At 31.7% G+C, this 21,841-nt stretch overlaps 2 protein-coding genes across 3 annotated transcripts in view; both read left to right on the top strand.

Moving 5' to 3' along the window:
- Positions 1-9,312, top strand: part of mRpL33 (mitochondrial ribosomal protein L33) — a 34,564-nt gene extending 25,252 nt beyond the window's left edge. The window contains exon 4 of the transcript XR_001847370.1: positions 8,906-9,312. The gene's annotated coding sequence lies outside the window, so the exon portion shown is untranslated. The remainder of the gene's footprint in view (positions 1-8,905) is intronic.
- The window catches only part of norpA (no receptor potential A), a 196,884-nt gene that overhangs the window by 24,727 nt on the left and 150,316 nt on the right, over positions 1-21,841 (top strand). The window contains exon 1 of one of the 2 annotated variants that reach the window (XM_017614528.1): positions 9,493-9,786. The exons of the other annotated variant lie outside the window; for it this stretch is intronic. The gene's annotated coding sequence lies outside the window, so the exon portion shown is untranslated. Of the gene's footprint in view, positions 1-9,492; positions 9,787-21,841 lie in introns of those variants that run through there. 2 annotated transcript variants of the gene reach the window in all.

Raw genomic sequence — 21,841 nt, 5'->3', positions numbered from 1 at the left:
ACGTAAAATAAGGACAAATTGATTTGGGAATACGTACATACAATTTGTATGATAAAAGTACCTTACCCATATCGTAATTTAAAACAAATATTTACCAGTTAATTAACCGATTCCGAAAAATGAAGCCAAAGTCCTTTTCAAGGACTTCGCCATCCTTTGCTGCCAAAATGCGTTTACCATAATTCATAGTGCACTCCGAAGCCAGCACACAGTGGTTCAAAATTGGAATTTAATGTACATAATTCACCGTAGTCTTCATTTTTCAACCAATTTTTACTAGAAACCAAAAAAAAAATTATTTTGGTGAACATTTTTTTATAACATTTAAAATTTTTTTTTTTTTTGTAATTTTTTCATTTTGGGGAACCAAACAATTGTTTTCTTCAAAATTTCCACTTTTTCTGCATTTTGTACAACAAAATTTAATATAATCAAATAAAACTTTACAAATTAGGCTCAACTGGTCTCTTGCAAATATACATAAGCTTTCATAAAAAAAAAGATCAAATTAAGCGAAAAAATGAAGGCTCCAGTGAATTACGAACACTAAATGCCAGTCTTAAACCACTGTGCAGCAGGCGGTTTATTGTTCTCTTTCAGTGGAACTGGAAACTCAGCGTGCAACACGATCCTGGGCATAACTTTCCCTGTACTCTATAGATTATGCAAAGATTACCTATTAAATAAAAACCCTTAAGTGCAGTGCGAAACGAACTGGCGATGGTTTTCATTATGTTTTATAAGGCACATTTTTATTTTTCATATTCTGAGTTTAAAAATTTACCTCTGAAAAATGCAGAGCTGATTTAAAGGACAGTTTAAGAAATAAAGAACAAAAGGCGTCCTTTATTTATTTTGAAAAAATTATAAAGGACAGGACTGTCCTTTGAAATAAAGGACGGATGGTCACCGTAGTTATACTGGTAGAATTAGCAACTTTTTTTAAGAATAAAAGAAAAAAATTATCAAACAATTTTTTACTGTTGAATATTCACTCGCTGTCAAATCGCTTCTTAAAAATAAAAGATTTATTTCTAGGTTGATGGGATACCATTTCGACGATCTAGAGCAGGGGTGGCCAGACCATATCATTTTGAGTAAAGAAGCGCTTCACACGTACTGAGAATCACAGCAAAAATTACCTGAGGCCATGAAACAGCCACTGCTGATATTAACGTGGAAGTTTGCGGGCACTGAGTAATACAACGTTGGTACACTTCCAATTCCAGAAGTGTTTGGAAATATTACGATTGAAGATTTTGGGTACATACATGCAAGTAATTGAGGATTCCAATTCGCCAGCAATGACTTGATATTTTCTGAAGACCTTTTAACCCAGAAGTCCCAGAAGTTATCTAAGCATTGTTGTTTTAAACAACAGTCTACCTATGTTCATGGACAAGCAAGGACCTCCTTTTCTATCACAGTGTAGTACTTCTACTTGGCATATCAAACAATTTGTGTTCCTATTAAAAAAAGAATGATCTAATTTTTCATTACTACATTACTACATATACATAAATAAATTACTACACCGAATTAAGTTATCTCTTTTCTGCCTAAAAATTCCTATACCATTTAGAAACTCAACCGATCGATAAGCCCACGCGCGAGTGCTTACCATGATCAGTGATCCCACTTCCTTTATCTACATACTTTGAATTTTATCTCAACTCATGGAAAATGATTCTGATTTAAACTCATTTGCATAAGACAAAATATTCCGTAAACAAATATTTATTCTTCTGTACATCAAAGATTGTATATATTTATGTAGTACGTGGCGCGAGTATGACTTAATTATCATGAATTTATTCTGCCATTCTTTCGGAGATCACTAAACTCCCCCAAAAAAGTGCTGACAGCGCGGCGATCTCTAAGCAAATCGCAAATGGTCGCCGTCGATCGATATCCGTCTGCCGCTGAATGATAAATAGCCAAAACGTTTGCATTTTATTGCATTATTTTAACGATCATTGAACGCGAAATGCGAGTAGCTAGTCACTCACTGCAGCGCAGCGTCTGTCGCAAGTGGTGATCGTTGCGCGTTTTTTTTTTTTGTTTGTTCATTTACTTTTTTCTACACCGCACAGACGATAAACAATTTAGCGCGCCGTTTTCAATTTTTATTTTAAGCTTTTTACCACTTTTCAATTTTAATTTTTTTTTTTGTTTTAAATTTTGTCGGTACAGAGAGAACCAGATCAGCGGTAGCGGCGAGAAAAAAGAGGAGGAATTGTGAAACGGACACTGAGAAAGAGATTGCGCGAGTAGATTTATGAAGAAATGCATAGAGCAAAGACACGAAAGAGAGGTTTGTGGTGGCGAGGCGTGTATAAAAATTTGGAGCAACACGCTAAGTCAAATTGATTGATAGCTGCTACATAGCAAGGCAATTCGAGTCGATTCGAATGCGCCAAACAGTGAAAATGGTTGAAAAAGCTGCAGACTGCAGGTGGGAGAGTGGTAGGTAGGCGTTGCAGTGCTAACAGTATGCCATATAGCGGCGGAGAGTGTGCGAGGTAGCGTAAATTATGCATTGAGTGCTGTGTGTTTTTTTCGCGCGCGAGGATTATCTGAATCTGTGGTGCGGGCGAGTGTGTTGTGGGGGGTTGTGAGTGATTGCTAGCAAATTGCTTATGCACTTGCATGTATATATGTACATACATACATGAATTGCTTGTACTTCGTGTTATTTATTTATATATGTATGTATGTACGTACATATTTAATTTTTACTTGTGTTTATAAATTCTTAGGTTTGCTTGGTTTTTATTTTGCTTTTTGAGTATGAGAAACAGACGCCAAAGATTCTATCGTTGTTTGGTTTTGGCTGATTGCTGCAATGTAGATATGTAATTTTTTTTTGTTTTCTTTGCGCTTAAGCAACTTTCGCTCTCATTTGCAGCAGTGGGGTGTACTTACGCTACTTTGGTTAGAAGGTAATTTTATGTAAGAGGGGATATTAAAAAAACCCAAAGTATTAAAAAAAATATATAAAATATCAAAAAAATGTAAAACTAAAAAAAATTTAATAAATAAATGCAATTAATTTAATTTATTTCATTTCATTTAAATAAAAAAAAAAATAAAAAAAAAATAAAAAAATTAAAAATAAATCGAAAAGAGTTGGAAATAAAAGTTACAAGACAGATAATATAAGGAATCAAATTTTATTACATACAATTTTTCATTAACTTTAAAAGAAATAGTACTTAAAACAGAAAATTAAAAACTTAATTTGATTGCACAAAATTTTGAAATAAAAAAAATATATCGAAATTAAAAGTTAAAATGTTATAAATAAAATTTTAAATTATAACAAAATTGATTTCACTTTTGGTTAACATTTCAAAATAAATTCAAATTGAGTTTCAGGGCGTTTTTAATGAAAAATATTTGTGATAAACTACAACAATACACAAAAGACCAAAAATAACAAAAACTTTTCAAATTACAAAAATAATAAACCAAAAATAATTAGCAAAGTCAGAACGGAATAAAAAATAAATAAATAAAAACATAGTAAGTTAAAAATTGTTAAACAATAAAATAAGAAGTTAAATGTGATTGACAAAAATTTAAAATAAAAACGATTGGAAAATTTTGTAAAATAAAATAGCTCAAATAATTACAAAATTAGAAAGCTGTGCAAATTAAATGGCTAAAAAATTATTTTAAATATTGAAAAAAGAACAAAATAGATAAAAAATAAAGTTATAAAAAATGTTTGCTTACTTTCGAAACAAAAAAAAACACATATTAATTCGAAAATTGCTTATGGGTAATTCCATGTAAAATAGGAAGCCGACATAAATTTTAAATTTCCATTATTATCCATATTTCAGTGCTAACCTATAGCAAAATTACTACATTTTATTCATCTGTTGAAAAAAAATTAAAATAAAAAATGCTGTAAATCTTGTTTAGATGCTCTAGGAACATTTCTGCATCAAAAAGAAAATTTTGAAAAAATGTCGCTTAAATTTTTTTGGCGGTTAGGGCTCGAAATTTTCAATGAACTCAAAGAATTTCCTGGTATTTTTATTTTAAATAGGTATATGTACTTCACAGTTCATCACATTCTGGAGTCAAATTTCCCACCAGTCACAATGGATTGGCCCTTATGCTATTGAGTAATCGAATTAAAAACTTCTCCGTCTCTGCAGTACCTCCGCAAATTTATTGCTCAGAGTAAATATGTATAGGAGTGTGTACCCTAACAAAGATAACATTTAGACCAATAACAATAAACAAAATGCAGGCGGCAGCAAATAATATATTAGGGTGGTCCAAAATACACGTAAAGTAAAGTCGGAATTTTTATGCTCTCACCGCCTAGGATTGATCTATACCGAAAAAAATATACCACTATTTTTTATTTTAAAATCAAAAATATCTAGAGGTCGCTCAAATATTTCCAAAAAGTTTTCCATGTATTTTGTATAGGGAAAAAATAACTTTTCGTAGAAATGGTACAGAATTCTTAAAAATCAATATTTTTTTCTCGGGGAACTCTGTTTCTCTGCAGCGGGTTCCCAACAATAATACTCATTAGTTTATTAAACCATTTTTTCATCGCAACTATAATTTATAGGTCCGCCAAGAACCCACAAAAACCCTGAAAAGTTCAATGGGGGACCAATAAAAATGGTTAGTATTAAAAAATGGTTAAATAAATAATTGGGTATTATTATTGAAAGTCTCCGGAAGATAACCAGAGTTTTCCGATCGAAAAATATTGATTTTCAAGAATTCTATACCATTTCTACGAAAAGTTTGTTTTTTCCCATATAAAAATAAATGGAAAACTTTGAGCGCTTTGAGCGGCCTCTAAATATTTTTTGATTTCAAAATAAACAATATATATATATATCTATATCTCATGAGCCAATGACCGGATCTAAACCGGATTAGCATGGGACCACCTCTGAGACACTACCTTTCTGATGCAAAAAGAATTATCGGTTGACGTTGTCCAAAGTTATGCGGTAACTACATAAAAAACAAAAAAGAAAAGATATTCCGACGAACTGATAACCTCCTCCTTTTTTGGAAGTCGGTTAAAAAATGGGGGTGTATTTTTTTTGATATAGAACAATCCTAGGGGGTGAGAGCATTACTATTCCGACTTAGCTGTTTTGGACCACCCTAATGCACATACATACATATACAATGATACGGTGTTACGGTCTAATGTACATACATACATACATATTAGGGCGGGTCAAAATGTGTATCTGGGGGTTTTTGAGGTCGAGGAATCCATTTCTGGCATTAATTTTTTATTTTTTTTGAAGGCCGCCAGAGGGCGCTTCCGTACTTTTTTTGATGTTAACGCCTTTTTTTGCGAAAATCGACAACGTGGTTGCGAAAATCCACAAAATTTGACTTTCTCATAATGCAATTTCAATTTTTAAATAGCCTAAAATGTTCAGCGTTGAAAATTAAGGGGGAAGGGAGGAGAATTCATGCACAACTTATATTGATTTTATTCAATTTAGAACACAAAATTCGTTTTTTTGTTTTTCTTATTTAGTATATATTTTTTTATTCAAAAATTCAACTTAAAAGATAAAAACATATGAAATGTAAATGAAAAAAAAAAACATCCAATTTCTAATATTTCAAGTTTTAAACACGTATAACGTATTTTTTTTTTAATATTATGTTGGCAATACTGTTTATCGACATATTGAATGACAAATGACATGTGCGACAGCATGAAATGACCCAAATAATCATAATCGCGATGTGCCTCTGTTGTTTTTTTTGGGCCGCTACAAATCGACCCGCCCTAATATACATACATATGTAATAAGATTAAGTAGAACAACAATATCAATAATGGAAACAACAATCGGTACTACGAAAAAAATGTGTTTAGGCGGCATATTGAAACAAGTAAATAATTTTATTTGTTGGTGTTGGCAATTTTAATTTGCGGGCAAAAACGAAATTGCAAGCTAATTTATTTGCGAGCACTAAAAATTGTATACACACAAGCACTACAACAATATATCTACATACATGTAAATACATACATACATATGTACATATGTACACATGCCTATGTATGTAATCACCAACTTCAAAGACGTTAGCGCTGGCGAAGCGCATAGCGGCGTTGCTGGCGTAGTCTAGAACCTAGATAATAAAACAAGTAAATTTAAAAAAAAAACAGCTTAAACAATAAAAATTACAGCAACAAGAGCAACATCAAGCTAAACAATTATGTTCACTAAGTGACTGTTATAAAATATGTATATACATACTCGTGCAGGGGCGTTGAGTTGTTGAAAACTTCGGAGGGTGAGGGAGAGGCGTCACATCGTCGCGGTAGATGTGTTGATTTTTTCGTTCAAGCGGGAAACCCTTATGAAACGGTAAACATTTTTTGTAAGGGCAAACATTCGTATTTATGGATTTACGACTATGTAACTTTGGGTGTGCTTATTAGGAAGTATGGTAAAAAAGTAAGCATACATATGCAGATACCAAGCAGACTGAGGTAAATGAACTTAAAGAATAATAAAAAATAAAATAAAAAATATTGCTTGCTAGAAAATTATACACGCGTTATAAAAACTTTTAAAAAATCGATCAGAATATTATTTTTTGTAACAAAAACCTATCAGAGTTTTAACTAACGTCACTGATAAATGTGAAAAAATTATGTATGGAATCACGTAGTCACGTTGACACCTTTATCGGCAGTTTATCACGTTTTATGAATACCCCTATCGCGATCTTAACAAAGGTATATTTTTATACATATATTTTCACAGGAGTCTATCTGAAATAATTTTGAGTTTTTTTTTAAGATATGCATTTCTTTAATAAACTTATATATTTTCATATATATATTCATCAGAAATAACTCTTTTTTATTTATTTCACAAAAGGCGTTTACAAATATTTTTTACCGAAATCTACCCGAAATAGTTTTTTTTTTAATTTTGACGAAAGTATCAGAAATAATTTTATGCATTTTTTTGTCATAAAAAGAAAATTAATGAAACAATTTTTGTGTTGGTGTTGGTTGATTTTTCCGACAGGGTGGTAAGATGATTTATTTTGGAACGAATTTCCGTCATCCCTTGTCAAGTTTGGTTTGCAGACAAACCGGTTTCGGCGTTGTGCCATCTTCAGTGTCATTTTTCGTTCTGTAATTTTTATTAATTTTTCATAAAAACCTGTCAGAAATATGTTTTATATTTTTACATAAGTTTATCTGAAATATCTTTTTTATTGCTTCCACAAAAGTCTTTTTTTTTGTCATAAAAAGAAAATTAATGAAACAATTTTTATTAATTTTTCATAAAAACCTGTCAGAAATATGTTTTATATTTTTACATAAGTTTATCCGAAATATCTTTTTTATTGCTTCCACAAAAGTCTACCAGAAATAGATTTTTATAATTTTTTTCACTTAAATCAAATTAAATGAAATAATTTTGCGTTTTTTAACACAAAAATCTTTTGAAAACAATTTCATGTTTTATGTAAAAATAATTTTAAAAAATTTTCTTACGTATTTTTATCTTCGAAAAAACCTTAGAAATCGTTTTCATAAGGTTTTAGAAAAATTTTTCATAAAAATTTTTTATAATTATTTGGCACTAAAATTTAAGAGAAACATTTTTTGTATGTAGTGTTTCTTCGAGAAAATCTATCAGAAATAGTTTTTTAACGATAATCTACCAGATATAATGTTTTATCTTTGAATTTTTTTACATACATATTTCAGGATAAATTTTTATATATTTTTACGGAAGTTTTCAAAAATAAAAAAATAAAAAATTTCATAAACTAGAATTTTTCACAAAAATGTGTTATTAATATTTCTTTTAAATTCTTTTATCACACTTAAATCTACATTTGGAAGCCGTACAGTGTCGTATTTCCTAATAAGCAGCTTTGCTATAAGCACAAATGACAAAAATGTTTAGCCATGAAAAATTATTTTGAAAAATAAATAATTTTTTTTACGATCCTATTGTGGAATACTAAGCTTTTGGATTGCTAAACAAAGCTTTATGAAAGCGAAAGTAATAAGTGTTACATTTTTAAGGTAATATTCTAATTATGAATATTTGCTAAAACCAAAAAAGTTAACTGTTATACTATTATTTGAACTTGCAAGCTACCGGAAAAATTGTACGTGTAATTAAATACAGATTTTTAGTGTTGCGTTGATTTTATTAGTTATTAAATACACTTTTCGACAGAAAAACCTTGGAATAGTAAAGTGTACACGCAAAACTTTCATCAATAAACTGTTATACTGTCTTACAAACTTTTATACTCCTTTGACCTCTTTGTTTTTTTTTTTGCATGAAAAGTCACAATTATATTAAGGTTTGCGTCGGATATAATTAATGTACAAATTGAGGCTTATTAAATTTTTTAAATTCAGTTGAGCTTTTGCTTTTTCAAAAATAAACTCAAACAGACCCATTTTGGTGGGAGTTAACGGATTATTACTTCATTTTACTACAGCCCCTCGTATAAGGGAATTATCTTTGAAGTCGCTTTCTACTTAAAGCGATGTATATAAGAATTTGATTTTTGACTAAAAAGTACAGACTCTAACCAACTGTTAAATAAAATTGTGATGAAGCTGAGTAAATCTTCCTGAAATGTTTCCTAGTTTCCATTTTCGAAAAAATTTAGAAAAAAATTCCCCACTGAAACTGTGTGCGACTACACCTCTGACTTGTTGAAATTTCTGCGGTCGCCAATCAGTCAGCTTTTCGTCATCGAATACGGAAACTTTATCAAGCATTAAATATAGCGTGGCGGAGTCTATATACTTCACATAATTTTTTAACTTTCAATTTATGTAAAACAAGATTTTAAATGTTATTGCTGTGACTAATAAATTTTAACATAATATTTGCAGCTTTTCAACACACTTCGGCAGCGTAATCGAGACCGACCCAAAAGTAAGTGAAAAAATTTGAGTAGCGACGTAAAAGAGTGAGCAATAAAAAGTTGCTGATAAGAAAAAAAGAAATAAATCCCACCAAGTAAAACCATTGAAAAGCAAAAGTAGTGGAAACGTGAAGTTTGGAAAAAATTAGAATGGCAAAAGTTGCACTAAAGTAACAAAAAAAAAAATAATAAATACTAGATCAATAAAAAAAATCCTTAAACTGTCAGTTTTGTATCACACCATTAACTACATCGCTGTGTTAGCAAATTCGCGCAAAAGAAAATTTTGTCCGAACAGCAAAAATTGCGTGGAAATATATTTTACGCAAAATCAGCGTAAAATAAACAGCAGAAAAAAGAAAAAAAATTCTGCAAATATTTTGATTGAAAAGTGAAAATTGACCGACAGACAGACGACTGACTATTTAATAGCATTTTGTGTGTGTGGTTCTGTATGCAGCTCATAAGCGCCGGTTAAACGTCTTGTTTGTTGTTGGTTAATTGCTAATGTGCAGCAGCGCGCCTCAACAGCACCAGCGCCAGCGGCTAAACCGACAGCTGATGACGACGACGACAACAACAAAAACAGCAACAACGATATAATATTAATTTTAAAGCAATTAAGTAGCATGCAAAAGACGAGAGATTAGCAGTAAAAAAAAAAATTGTGAAAAAGTAGTGCAAAAAAGGTGAGTTGGATAATAAACGAAAAGGTGTGTAGAAAAAGTGGCGCCATTGTAGAGTAGAGTAGTGAAAACAAAAATAATAAAAACAAATTTTAAAACAAGCAAAGCAGACCAGCAGCAGTGTTGCTGACAGCAACGTGACTTTCAGCGAGCAGAAAAAGAGGTAAGATTGTTTTTTTTACTAGTAAAATGTGAAAACTGTTATACAAGCTACCAATTTCTGGTTGCTATGCGCAAAGTTTTTTAGGCTGCAATGACCTCAATATATAATTATAATTAATGATATGCACACATATATTTCGCGAAAAAAACTGTTATACAATCTGTCATACAAATAATAAAATGGGAAAGTTTCTGGCTTTTGTGGAACTTTAGTGATCATAATGCCTCTGGTAGAATTAAAAGACCGCAGAAAAACTGTTATACTACGTTATGACGTAGAATGTAACTCTTTGGGTGGAAAGTTTTTGTCATTTATGCATTTAAAATGGTCGATATTAGTTTTTAAGAAGCGAGATTAGCCGAAGGAACTGTTATACAAACTGTTATACTGATTATATAACTAGATACCTTATGAATTTAGGAACATTTAAAATGCCCATGCATTCTAGCATCTTTCAAAATTTCGAAATTTATAGAAACTGTTATACTTATCATATAAGTGAAAGTTTTGGGCATTTATGCATCTTTACGAGTTTCTAATAAGCAAAAAAATTAAAAGCGAGCAAATTTTTGTATAAAAACTTTTGTAAAGACTCGCTTTAATATCATACCATAGATTGAAGATGAGGATTCTTGAATTCATGATTTTTATGTTTTCATTAAAAACCTTTGGAGGAAGCAAGTAACTACAAATTAATCGAGGAAATTCTTATAAAAACTGTTATATACACCCCAAAAGACAATATCTTAAGTTTAACAGAACCAAGAGCAACAGATTGAACGTAGAAACTGCTGTAAAATCTGTTATACATATCGTTTAAGTGAAAGCTTTAGTCAATTATGCATCTATCATGCTAATTATAAGTAACAAAAAGAAATAAGCTAATCTAAAAAACTGTTATACAACTCTTATACACAGAATATAAGTGAAATTTTACTGCATTTATGCATCTTCCGTTGCCCATAGGATTAAATGAGTCGAAAAATGGGAAAGAAAAAAACTGCTACACAAACTGTAAAACTGTTATAGGAAATGAATGAAAATGCATGCATCTGTGCATCTTTTGTGTTTGCTGTGATTCTTTCAAACGTGAAAAAGGCAGCTTAATCGAAATAGCTCTTATAAACACTGTTATACACATCGTGATATGGAATAAAACACTTATAAATAGAATTTTTTAAGTATCTGTGAAGCTGTGGTTGCTACATTCTTTTTTATAAAGGTGAAAAGCAACATATTATTTGAAGATACTGTTATACACATCCTTAGAATGGAAATTTAATGCATATACGCTTAGTTTTTGGGCTTTATAGCGGTTTTCAGTAGAAAAAGGCCACAGTTAGAGCAACAAATCTCAAATTGCTACACAAAATGTTATACTAGTCATAAAATGTAAGGCATTTGTTTAACTTCCGTGTTCGTCGAAACGAATAATTCGTAGATTAACTGAAACAAACTGTTATACAAAATATTATGCAAGTCGGTAAATGCAATATGAAGCATATCAGTGAATGATTTCAGGCATCTTTTTCGCATTCGTGTTCGTCGAAACGTATTTCAACTGAACAATTTTTTGAAAAAAAAACTGTTATACAAAAATTGGCCTTTATAAATTTTATATTTTTTCGCTAAGAAAAATATCAGAAAAACTGTTATTGAAAGTGTTATACATACATACGAAACTTAGTAGCCTTAGTACAGAGAAAAGAGAGGCATCAGTTTGAAAATCTTGGACATATCCAGGACAGTATTCATTCCTCAGCTGTAGTAGCAGTCAAGGCATCGCTCAAAATAAATTTTTAATTCCACTTCCAACAGTTCTTTGCTTCAGCAAACTTCGTTTATTTACACGTTGCTTTTATGGACACAGTGTCTATTAGAACGTTAACAAAAAAAAGTAAGGAAAACTATAAAACACAACAACTGTCAACTAAATACAATGTAAAGGAAAAAATAACAATGCTGATCGCCTCAAGCATACTAACGGCAAATTTAAACAAAGCATACAAGTGGGTGAGGACGTGAGCGCGTGAGTCTGTGCGAGCGCCGGTGACTCAATGATTTGCCGAATGAGTACCTTACAAGACTTTTTTATACTCATAGTACTGCAACGCTTTCAATATGAGCGCAACTGTCAGCGCGTCGCTTTACCGCTTTGATGACTGCGCTCTGACATTTGTTGAATGGTGACGTTTGGCTGTAAATTGTTTTCCATTTGGTTGTTATTTATTAACGGTTTTTGTTTTTTTTTCCACAGGCTTTTTTTGCATATTTTGTGCTGTTTTGTGATGTTGTGCAAGCATGCTAAATGCCACGCTGATAGACAACAACGAAAATGTAACTGACAGCAGACGGCCAAGCGAGATAGCATTAAATGAAATGTAACAAGCAGAGCGCAAAGTAAAGTGGAAGATCAATGTTTGAAATTTGTTGAGAATAAAAAAGAAAAACCAAAATATGTATATTAAAAATTAAAATCATTAAGCAAAATATTCAAGAAATTCCAAAGAAAAATATGTACATTTGTATGTATGCATGTCAGCCAAATTGCATTCGAATGAAAATTGTGCCAAAAAAGTGGCGCTAGATGATGAATCTCAGAAAAATGCCAGATTGCCTAGATAGGCGACAAAGTGCACTTCTTTCTTTCTCCTCTCTCCCCTCTCTATATTTACTTGTAGCGGTAAGTGCGTTTCCTTTTGGCGTCTTATTTACATACATAATTAGCTTACGGCTGGGGGCGGTGGTGGCCTTTTTCTCTTCATGAACGTGGATGGTGTACTAGCTTGAGAGCTCTGGCCTAAGGTACGAATATTATAAAAGCGCGAAGAGTTGGGGGTACCAGAGCGAGGGTGTTTTTAAGTTTTTAAATCTCCTGGTTGTATTTTAAATTTTGTTGCTCTTCTATATAAAAATTTAATGTAGGAAAAAAGGAATACAAATTCTTAATTTTTTGAACGTAATTAGAAGGAACATTTTACAAGCAATTAAAATAAAAAATTAAAACTTAGTTTTTTTCCTTTTTTATTTTTATGATACAAGAATCTATTAAAATATCTTGAAACGATTTTTTTTTATTCAAATAAATATAATTTCTCAAGGACTTTGAAAATATGATAAGAAAAATTATAAAAAAGAAAATGTATGTATGAAAATGAGTTGAAAAAATTATGTGTCTATTTCTACAAATTTTGTTCTAATGAAAATTGAAAAAATTTTTTCAATAATTTTTTTTTTACGTAAGTAAACTTTTAGAAAAACAAGATTTAAAAATTATGATTTAAAAAAAATTTAAAGAAAAAATTTTAAATTATCTTGTAGTCTTTTTTATTTTTTATGATTCATTGAAACATCAAAAATACTAAAGAGTAAAATGATTTAATTAATAAAAATTTAGTTTTAGTAGGTTTGTAACAAATCGGGAATTCAAAATTATAAAAAGTTCAAATTTTATATCGCGTTTTATTTTGTAGAAAAAATCTTGGCTTCTCATTTTCCCCCTCTTGCTGTTTGTGCGAAGAGGGCAATACATGGCAACATTCTTTGGTAGAAAAATCCATGCTAGTTTAAAAATTGTTTTTGCAAATTTTGTTGTCATTTTTTAGTTTTGTTTATCTTCTGAATACAATTTTGTTGCAACATAATTTCTAAAATAATCGTTTAGTTTTTAATTTTTAGTAGGGTTTTAGAAAACTAATCGGACAAAAGTCACGATTTACAAAAGTTCTAAATTTAAATCTTATTTTTAAATATTTTTTTTTATTTTTTATGATTTAAGAAAATTTTTTAACTTATATATAACGTAAATTTTATTACGCTACGGATTAAACATATGAGGATGGAAAAATTATGATTAAAAAAAACAACTTAAAAATTGTGAGCAAAAAAATGAAAATGTTTAAAAATGTTGACATTTTTTACACATTTTTGTTATAAATTTTGTAAAAAAATGTTTATAAGCATAATAGTTTAAATAAAAACTTCGTATATATTTGTACTCCGTTATTGTAAAATTTAAAAAATGTATGCTTTTAATTTACATAAATTTCGTTTCGTCAAGTTGTTTTTTTTAATAGAAATGGCACTTAGAAAGAAATTAAAATTTATTTGTTTTCTTATTCTTTCTTGTATCTTGCTTCTCTTTCGCATAAAATTTCATCTTGCCATACATATTTTCCAAAAATAACTGCTTCATCATTGTTTTATTATGATTTGCTAAAAATTTTAAATAGATTTTTTTTTTATTTTTTAGTCTTTAATGTTTTTATGATTAATATAGAATTTAAAAATTCTTTAAAAGTGAAATTACTTTTTTATTTAAATTATATTTTACCGGGATTTTAAGGATAAAGAAATAATTCTAAAAAAATGTAATTCATTGGTTAAATAATTTAATTTTCCTACAATTTTCGTATTTTCTTAAATTTAGACTTTTTTACTTTTGATACATTTTTAGAAACCACCATTTTAAGAGTTATGATTAAAAAAATATTTAAATTTATTTATTTCTATATTTTATTTATGAAATCTCTATTTATTTATAAAATTCTGGAAAGTAAAATTTTGCAATTTACATAAGTTCTATTTCGCCGCTATTATTTGTAGGAGTTATATTTAAGTCTTAAAACTTAGAGGCCTTATTAAAAAAAAATTAGATAAAATAGGATTAAAAAGTCTTTTAAAGTGACATTTTCGAAAAAATTTCCTAAATATAAAGCATTTGAAATCTGTTTTGTTTTTTATGAATTTGGGTGCAAATTTCTTTACTATTACTTTTCAGTTAAGTTCAATTATCAAATTTAGTTGTTTAATGCGAATGTCGATGTTGAAGGATCTAAATTTATTCGAGCTTAAGTTTTTATACATACATATGAGCTTTTAGCTGTTTATATAAAAACTGTGCTAGAGCGCTCTGAAATTTTCATCACAAGCTTAAAATAGCTTTTAGGCCGGGATGTGTTTTGGTTAATATTTATATTAGTGACGATCAGAGAGAGCTCTTGCTAAGTGTGCGTCCATATAACGATCTTTTGCTCTGTGTTGTGCGTCTATATCAGTGATGCCCAAAACAGCGCCAGCGGGCGGAACTCTTGAAAGCTCTATGTAGATTTTATATGGACGCGCACAGAGTAAAAGCTCTCTCTGAGCATCACTGGTCTATATAACATTGATAGAAAGCGTTACAAAGCATCTCCCGCAGTATACATTGCGAAAGTTTAAAATGACTCGACATGCAACGAAGTTAGCCAACGGAATTTTTAGTTTAAACTGATGAGGGGCACCGCCTTGCCCGCGGGCAAGACACTTTTAAGCTATCCATAAATTTTGTTTAGTCGCGTGCCCATCACTGTTTTAAGCACACCGTAATAGTTTCCGAGAGTTTTAGGCCTTCATAGTAATTTTCAACGGATCAGTTTCCAAAATTTAAAACTTAAAATATCTATGAGAGGTTTTTGTTTTTTATCACGCAGACAATTTTTAAAATTTAAAATGCACTCAGTTAAGTCGCAAAGCAAACTATTTTTTACAAATTTCTCCTGCAAGGGGCTTTAGAAGAGCCTCCATTTTGTCGTTTTTTCCAACTCACCATTTCAACAAATTTACACAAAAGGCCAAGCAAAATCGAAAAAAGGCGGTCAATATAAACACATAACAAGAGCAAACTTTAGTTGACAAAATTACTACCAAAAAAAAAACAAAGCTCTCCAACTTTGCATATCATTTTCAGGCTGTGTGTTTTTTATCCCACAATGCTGTAGTTTTCTCTTACGTTTAACACTGTTTTTTTCGCCTGACATTGACAGTTTGAGTGCCTTCGTTGAGTTTCACGCGCGTTTTATTAATTTATTTTCCCTTTTATTGTGACTTTGTGCTTGTTACTGACGGTCCTTTTTTTATTGGCGTTTTAGTTTTTCACTCTGTGGCAGCAATAAATTAAAGTTTATGCCATTTAATCATTATTTGCAATAACGCCTTTTATGGCCACTGGCAACAGTTTCCACACATTTTTCCTTTAAATATATCGACTAGCTGGTAATCACAGCCCTTCGGAAATCAATTTTTTTTTAAATAAATTTCAGGGGGAGGTAATAAATTTCGTTTTTTCGCTGCCTTAAGTAGCCAGTAGCTGGTTTGTGTTGGTTGGATGAAGAAAGTTTTAAGGGAATTTTTTTTTATTGTTTTATGGCAATTTTTTGCTGCTTTTGTGGTCCATGTTATCATTTGCTGTCGAATTTTGGTTTTTGTGTTTGTGCTTTTTTCACTCAGTACCCGCCTATCGAATAATTTATCGTATGTAAAATGATATAATGTATGTGGTATTATGTCAGGGACATTGTGTTGACGGATGTACATACATACGCACATATGTGACGTTGGAGTGGTTTTTCCTCGAAAAAATAAAAATAAAATAAAAATAAGAAGAAGAGAAAAAGCAAACAAGAATGTTAAATACCTACCAGTATTGTTAACGGCTTATGCCAAAAAAGAATAAAGGAGGCAATTTTATTGTTGTGGCCAGAAGAGCAGCATATTTTTAGGGATTAACGTGTCATGTACTTGCGTGAAAGTACTGCTAAGTAGATTTTTATAAAATGTGTTTCAATATAATTTTATGCTTAAGAAACATGTATAGTTTTCAAATATCTATTTAAGCTCTTTTAAAAGATTAACTGAGGTTTTATAGACTTTGTTAAGTTTATTAATCTTCTGAGCTTTAATAAAAGCTTTAAAGCTTTAATAGTTTTCAAAAGAGCGTTAATGAGTGAGCGAAGCCGAATGTTTTCTAGGAATCCTTAAAAATGTACTTGCATTTACATTTTACTGCGCTTTTGTGCTTTAAAAGAAGCTTTCAGGTATTCAGATATTCTGTTATTTAAAAAGTACCTTTACATTCTGCTTAGCTTTTGAACTTTCAGAAAAAATAGGAGCTTTCACGATCACTCGACGGAGCGTCAAACCTTTCAGAGTCTTGCTTGAATATTTTACTTATTTAGCTGCGAAAAAGGGCTTTCTTTGAGGCTCTAGAGCTTTCCATTTAACATGCACTCTTCCTAGTACCAAATAGTGATTTTAAAGTCATTTTCCCAAGCTTTTGAATGGTGAAGCAAGCTTTATTTTTGTATATTTTTTGCTTCATTGGCCAATTCTCGAGAAAAAGCTTGACGATTTTGGTGATTTTGTGAAGCTTCTTCTAGTATTTCCTATCAGTAAATTGTAAGTTCAGGTTTGTATAACTTACTGTAGCTTTAATAAAAGGGGTCAAATAAAATTAAAATCTTATATACAAACAAGCGTTTGACATGCTTTTTTCTCATTAAATAGGTATTTCGAGCCGGGATTAAAACTTTCAACTTTCGCTCTGTTTAAGTATTACTGCCTAATTTAAACTTGGAGAAACTTATATTTGTATGAAAGCTTTCAGCCACATATGTTGACAAGAAAATCTTTCCATTAACTTGATTTGCTTAAGCTGTCGCAAAAATTTTAAGAACTTTCACTCCTCATTTTTTAACAAAGGAAATAAAATTTAATACAAGTTTAACTTCCAAGAGAATTGTTTTGCATACTTATTTCAATAACAAAAGCTTATAAGAACTTAATACTTAAGTATGTACATGAAAGTTTTGAGACTAAATGTTGCTTCTTATTGCATATCTGAACTTAAATTAGCGCTTCAAATTTGCACTATTTAAGCTTACACAGAGAGTTTGGAGAGCTTTCGTTATAAACTTTGGCTTTCTTACAACCCAAATTACAATTTAAGCTTCATAAATAATAAATGCTAGCAAGAAGAAAAGGTTCTTCTGACGTTTATGTGTAAATTGTAATTTCACATTGCCATGATTTAAGCTTTCATAAAGCAGGTGAAGAGCTTTTAATCACAATTTCAGTATGAAATTTGCATAACTTAAGATTTTATAACACGAATAGCTTTCAATCAAAATGTAAGCTTTTCTAACAAACGAAACCAATTCCATGTTTTTTAAATAGTACAGAAATCCGATTTCAATGGAAACATAACTTTCAGAAGTTCTTTCGAAACATCTTTTTCAACTGAAAAGTTTATAAAGCTTTAATTTTTGAGAAAGCTTTGACATTTTTATTTACAGATACAAGAGCTTTCACCTAAAAAGTTAACTCTTTATCGTAACAAAATATTTTCTTATAAACAAATAGTCTATTCTTCGCGGCCATAAATCACCTGCCACTTGTAGTAATTTTCGACCATTATATCCCCCTCATTATTAACTCATCGCTGGGTTTATCTCTTAATTTAGTACAATTTGGGACTCTTCTCTTATATAGCCCACTATACAGACATAACTCTGCGCATTATAGAAAAGGTGCTGGGAAACTTTTTCTTTTACCTTCTTCTCCCCACTAATCACCACCTGCAACCAATTCACAAATGGTTAAATTTAAATCCATTAACATCATGATTTATGGTATCAAGCGGCCTCTATGCGAATTGGTGAGCAATAAAGGGGATGATAAGACGGAGATATGAACAGGTCAAGCAGACGTTTTAATGAGAATGGGCAGTTCATTTTATCTCTACAAAAGGCAATAGTGTCGCTTACAAGCAATACAAATTGCTTTGCTTTGGCGGCAGACACATATCTATTGCCCACTATGTACTTCAAGCATGTAAGGGAGTGTCCTTTTTCCCATGAAATGTGTGCTCAAACTATGGATGTTTTGCATATTTATGTGCCATTTAGCAAATTAGTTTTATTGTCACACACAGTGAAATAACCATTCGTAGGAAAATTCCCCAGAACTTTATAAAATACAGCTCTAACTAGCTCTTGATGCGTTTACTTGTCTACACACGCAGGCAAATCTGAAATTAATTTTCACTTACGTGCGAACACATACGCATACATACACATGCCAAATCTGGAATTCTGCCAATGTTGTTAAAAGGGTTAACGTAATTTTTTCATAATTTTTGGGTCTATTATTCGGGATAAGCTTATCATACGCGAGCTTATTTGTGCTTAAGTTTATCTAATATGTATTATTTTCACTACTACTACTACTGTACCTTTTGCAAGGGATTGGCCGGGAGGGGTTATGTTTGTATGTAATATGATTGACGAGTTTAGCTTGCTTTTGAGCTATTTTCGTCGCAAAGTGATAGCTTTGTTATTATTTTCAATTTATTTTACATGTCCTTTCACTTGTTGGGGATGGGCTGGGAACTTCAGCTTCATAAAAAAAAATCAAAGGCACACACATTTTTATTCAAACAGGCCGGTTCAGCTGCCCGCCTTCGACTAGCTAAATCCTGCGTCTCCTCGGGCACAAGGCAAGAAATCTCAAAGGCCTGACTCTTCTTGCTGTCAGCCTTAAAAGAAATGAAGCAATCTTAGTGCAGAGCAAATGTGAGAGAGACTAAAATAAGTCGAGTGTTGAGGCAAGTAGACTGTAGGGCGGATTATTTGGCTGCGCACGGGACCCTTGAGGCGGTCTCACAGAGATAGGCAGTGGTTGAAGTATATACCTGTGATTAGTTTTGGACTACTTTTGAACAGATGGCCTTCATGTCAGCTCAGCTAGAGCTAAGCGGAAACCAGCAGATACGCAGACGAAAGGCTTTTTTCGCTCGCCCGGCGGTCGGTCAATGAGCTTTTTAGGATAACTTAGACGCAACTACTATTTTTCACTACTTTCTGCTAAGCTGTACAGTCTTTGCTTCGCTGAGGTTCAAACATATTTAGTCGGACTTCTAAGACTGTCTTGGGGAACTCTCTGGCAACGCCAGTCAACTCCTGCCAAACTTCAATGTTTCAAGGTTTTTTTTCTATAGCTTAGCCATTAAAATTCCAAGCTTATAGGTTTCACAAATGCCAACTCTATAAGAGTCCAACCCCATTCCGCAGCGGGAGCAACCATCTTAGCCTAACCAAAATTTAATTATTTGATTATTTCTGATTATATGGTTATTTTTAATTATTTTTTTCCAAATAGACAGGCCTGTGTTTGTCAGGCAAATTTTTATAAGGTAGTATTAAATAGCTGAAAGCAAATTAGTAATAGAAAATGGTTAAATAAACAATTGTGGATTATAACTTAAGGCCTCCTCATACTCATTTTCAAGAATTCTATACCCTTTCTACGAAAATTTGTTCTTCTGTACATACATTGAAAACTTTGAGCGCTTTGAGCGACTTCTAAATATTTTTTGATTTCAAAATAAAAAACAAGGGTATGATTTTTTCGTTAAAGAACAATCCTAGGTGGGGAGAGCATTAAAATTCCGACTTAACTTTGTTTTGGACCACCCTAATATACTTACATATGTACATATATGGGTTTGCTTGTAGCATGAACCTAATTTGTATAAGAAACTAGCAGACCCGGCGAACTTCGTCACGTCCAAAATTAATTTTTTGTGGCTTGGTGATCTTCAGAAGGCACATTTACATTTATGTTCGTGAAGAAGTTCTTGAAATTCTCCAATGATGTGGCGTTTCATAACACGGTTAATGGAACAACGAAATAAATTTGAAGAAATATTTTCTCTTTACTCCCTGGCGGCAACAATGATCCAGCTCGATGGTGAATCTGTCGCTGAAACTGTATAGTACAGTTGGTGGCAATTTCAAAATGGGTGGGTGGGGTGGTTGTCATTGGTCAACAGAAATCGAATATATGTACCTACATACATAGACTTATTTGGCCAATTGGAACTCGCGGGAGTTCGACATTCGGATCATAAATAAGATTTATAGTAATAACTCGTTTTGAATATTTAAGATAAATCACCATGTGAACGCTTGTTTGAGTCACTGTATGTGCATATACATAAATACTTAATTTTATGAAGTCATCCACTGCACTTGAGCCTAAAGTCCGAAGCAATAATTCATAAATTTTTATTGCCTTTTGTGGTAGTTTTATAAATAAATATATGTACTTATTTGCGGTTTTACTTATATGTACGTACATATGTACATACATACATATGTGTACATTAAGTGTATGCATACATCACCACTTTATCTAATATTGAATGCGTCATAAAAATCCAACAAAGCCAAGTGAGCAGTAAGGGCGAAGGGTGAGCATATTTTTTCATATGACGCTAGCAATGTGTTGTTGTTTTAGTTATTTATGTATGTATTTGGATTCTGTGGAGACGGCAAGTGGAGCGGAGCGTTTATTAGGGAATGTGTGCATGGAACAACTACTACAAATTTGCCAACACAAAAATGAATATCGAATTACTTATTATTTGCCGCCAGCTGACGCCCTGATGTGGAGTAGTAATGGGTAGCAGCGACGGTATGTATGTACATACATAGTCGAAACAATAAGAGAGCAACAACAATAGAAATAATAACAACAATAAGTATAATATTGTAGGTACTTTATACCATACCATATTTTGTTCTTCCTCATTCCCATCTTGCTGACGCCAAGGCTACACAAAGGTGCAAGTAAACAAACCCATTTACGAGTTAATGGTCGTAGATACAGCTGAAGCTTAGATACAGGAGCTACTTACTGCCATTGCTTCCATTGACAATCTCTAAGCAACATTGCGCTTGTTGCTGCTCTTACCGTTTTTGTTGTTCGCACTTCTATTTGAACGTTTTTCACGCGTCTCAGATGTGCATAAACATAAATACGAGTACTGCAAGTACATAAATGGCAAATGGCTGGCATTAAATTATTTGCAGTTAGCGGCGACATCGACAACGGCCGAGCTTGAATTACAAAGTGGCATGCGAAACGAAGACAAAAATAATAGAAATTGATAAAGGCACATAGCAAATATCGGGCTTAAACAAATAGTGGAGTGTAGGTAGGGTCAGCACAACTTCCGCCTTCAAGCTATGGCGATGGCGACGAGCTGGTGCAGCTCGTGGAATTTTTTTCTATTATATTCTTAACATTTTTTTAGACTTTTTTAATCTATACACATATGTAATGTTTACACTTTTTGCAGATGAAAATTCTCGGAATTGTCGCTGGCAAATTTTATTTACGTTAAGTTTATTTTGCGTTGATAAGGGTTTTTTTTGTGTGCAATGCTTGCAATGGT

Source organism: Rhagoletis zephyria, unplaced genomic scaffold (genome assembly GCF_001687245.7).
Source record: "Rhagoletis zephyria isolate East Lansing unplaced genomic scaffold, Rhagoletis_zephyria_1.1 Rzeph_scaffold_00019, whole genome shotgun sequence".
NCBI lineage: Eukaryota > Metazoa > Arthropoda > Insecta > Diptera > Tephritidae > Rhagoletis > Rhagoletis zephyria.
Note: the sequence above shows the minus strand (reverse complement) of the source record. Positions and strands in the feature narration are given on the sequence as shown.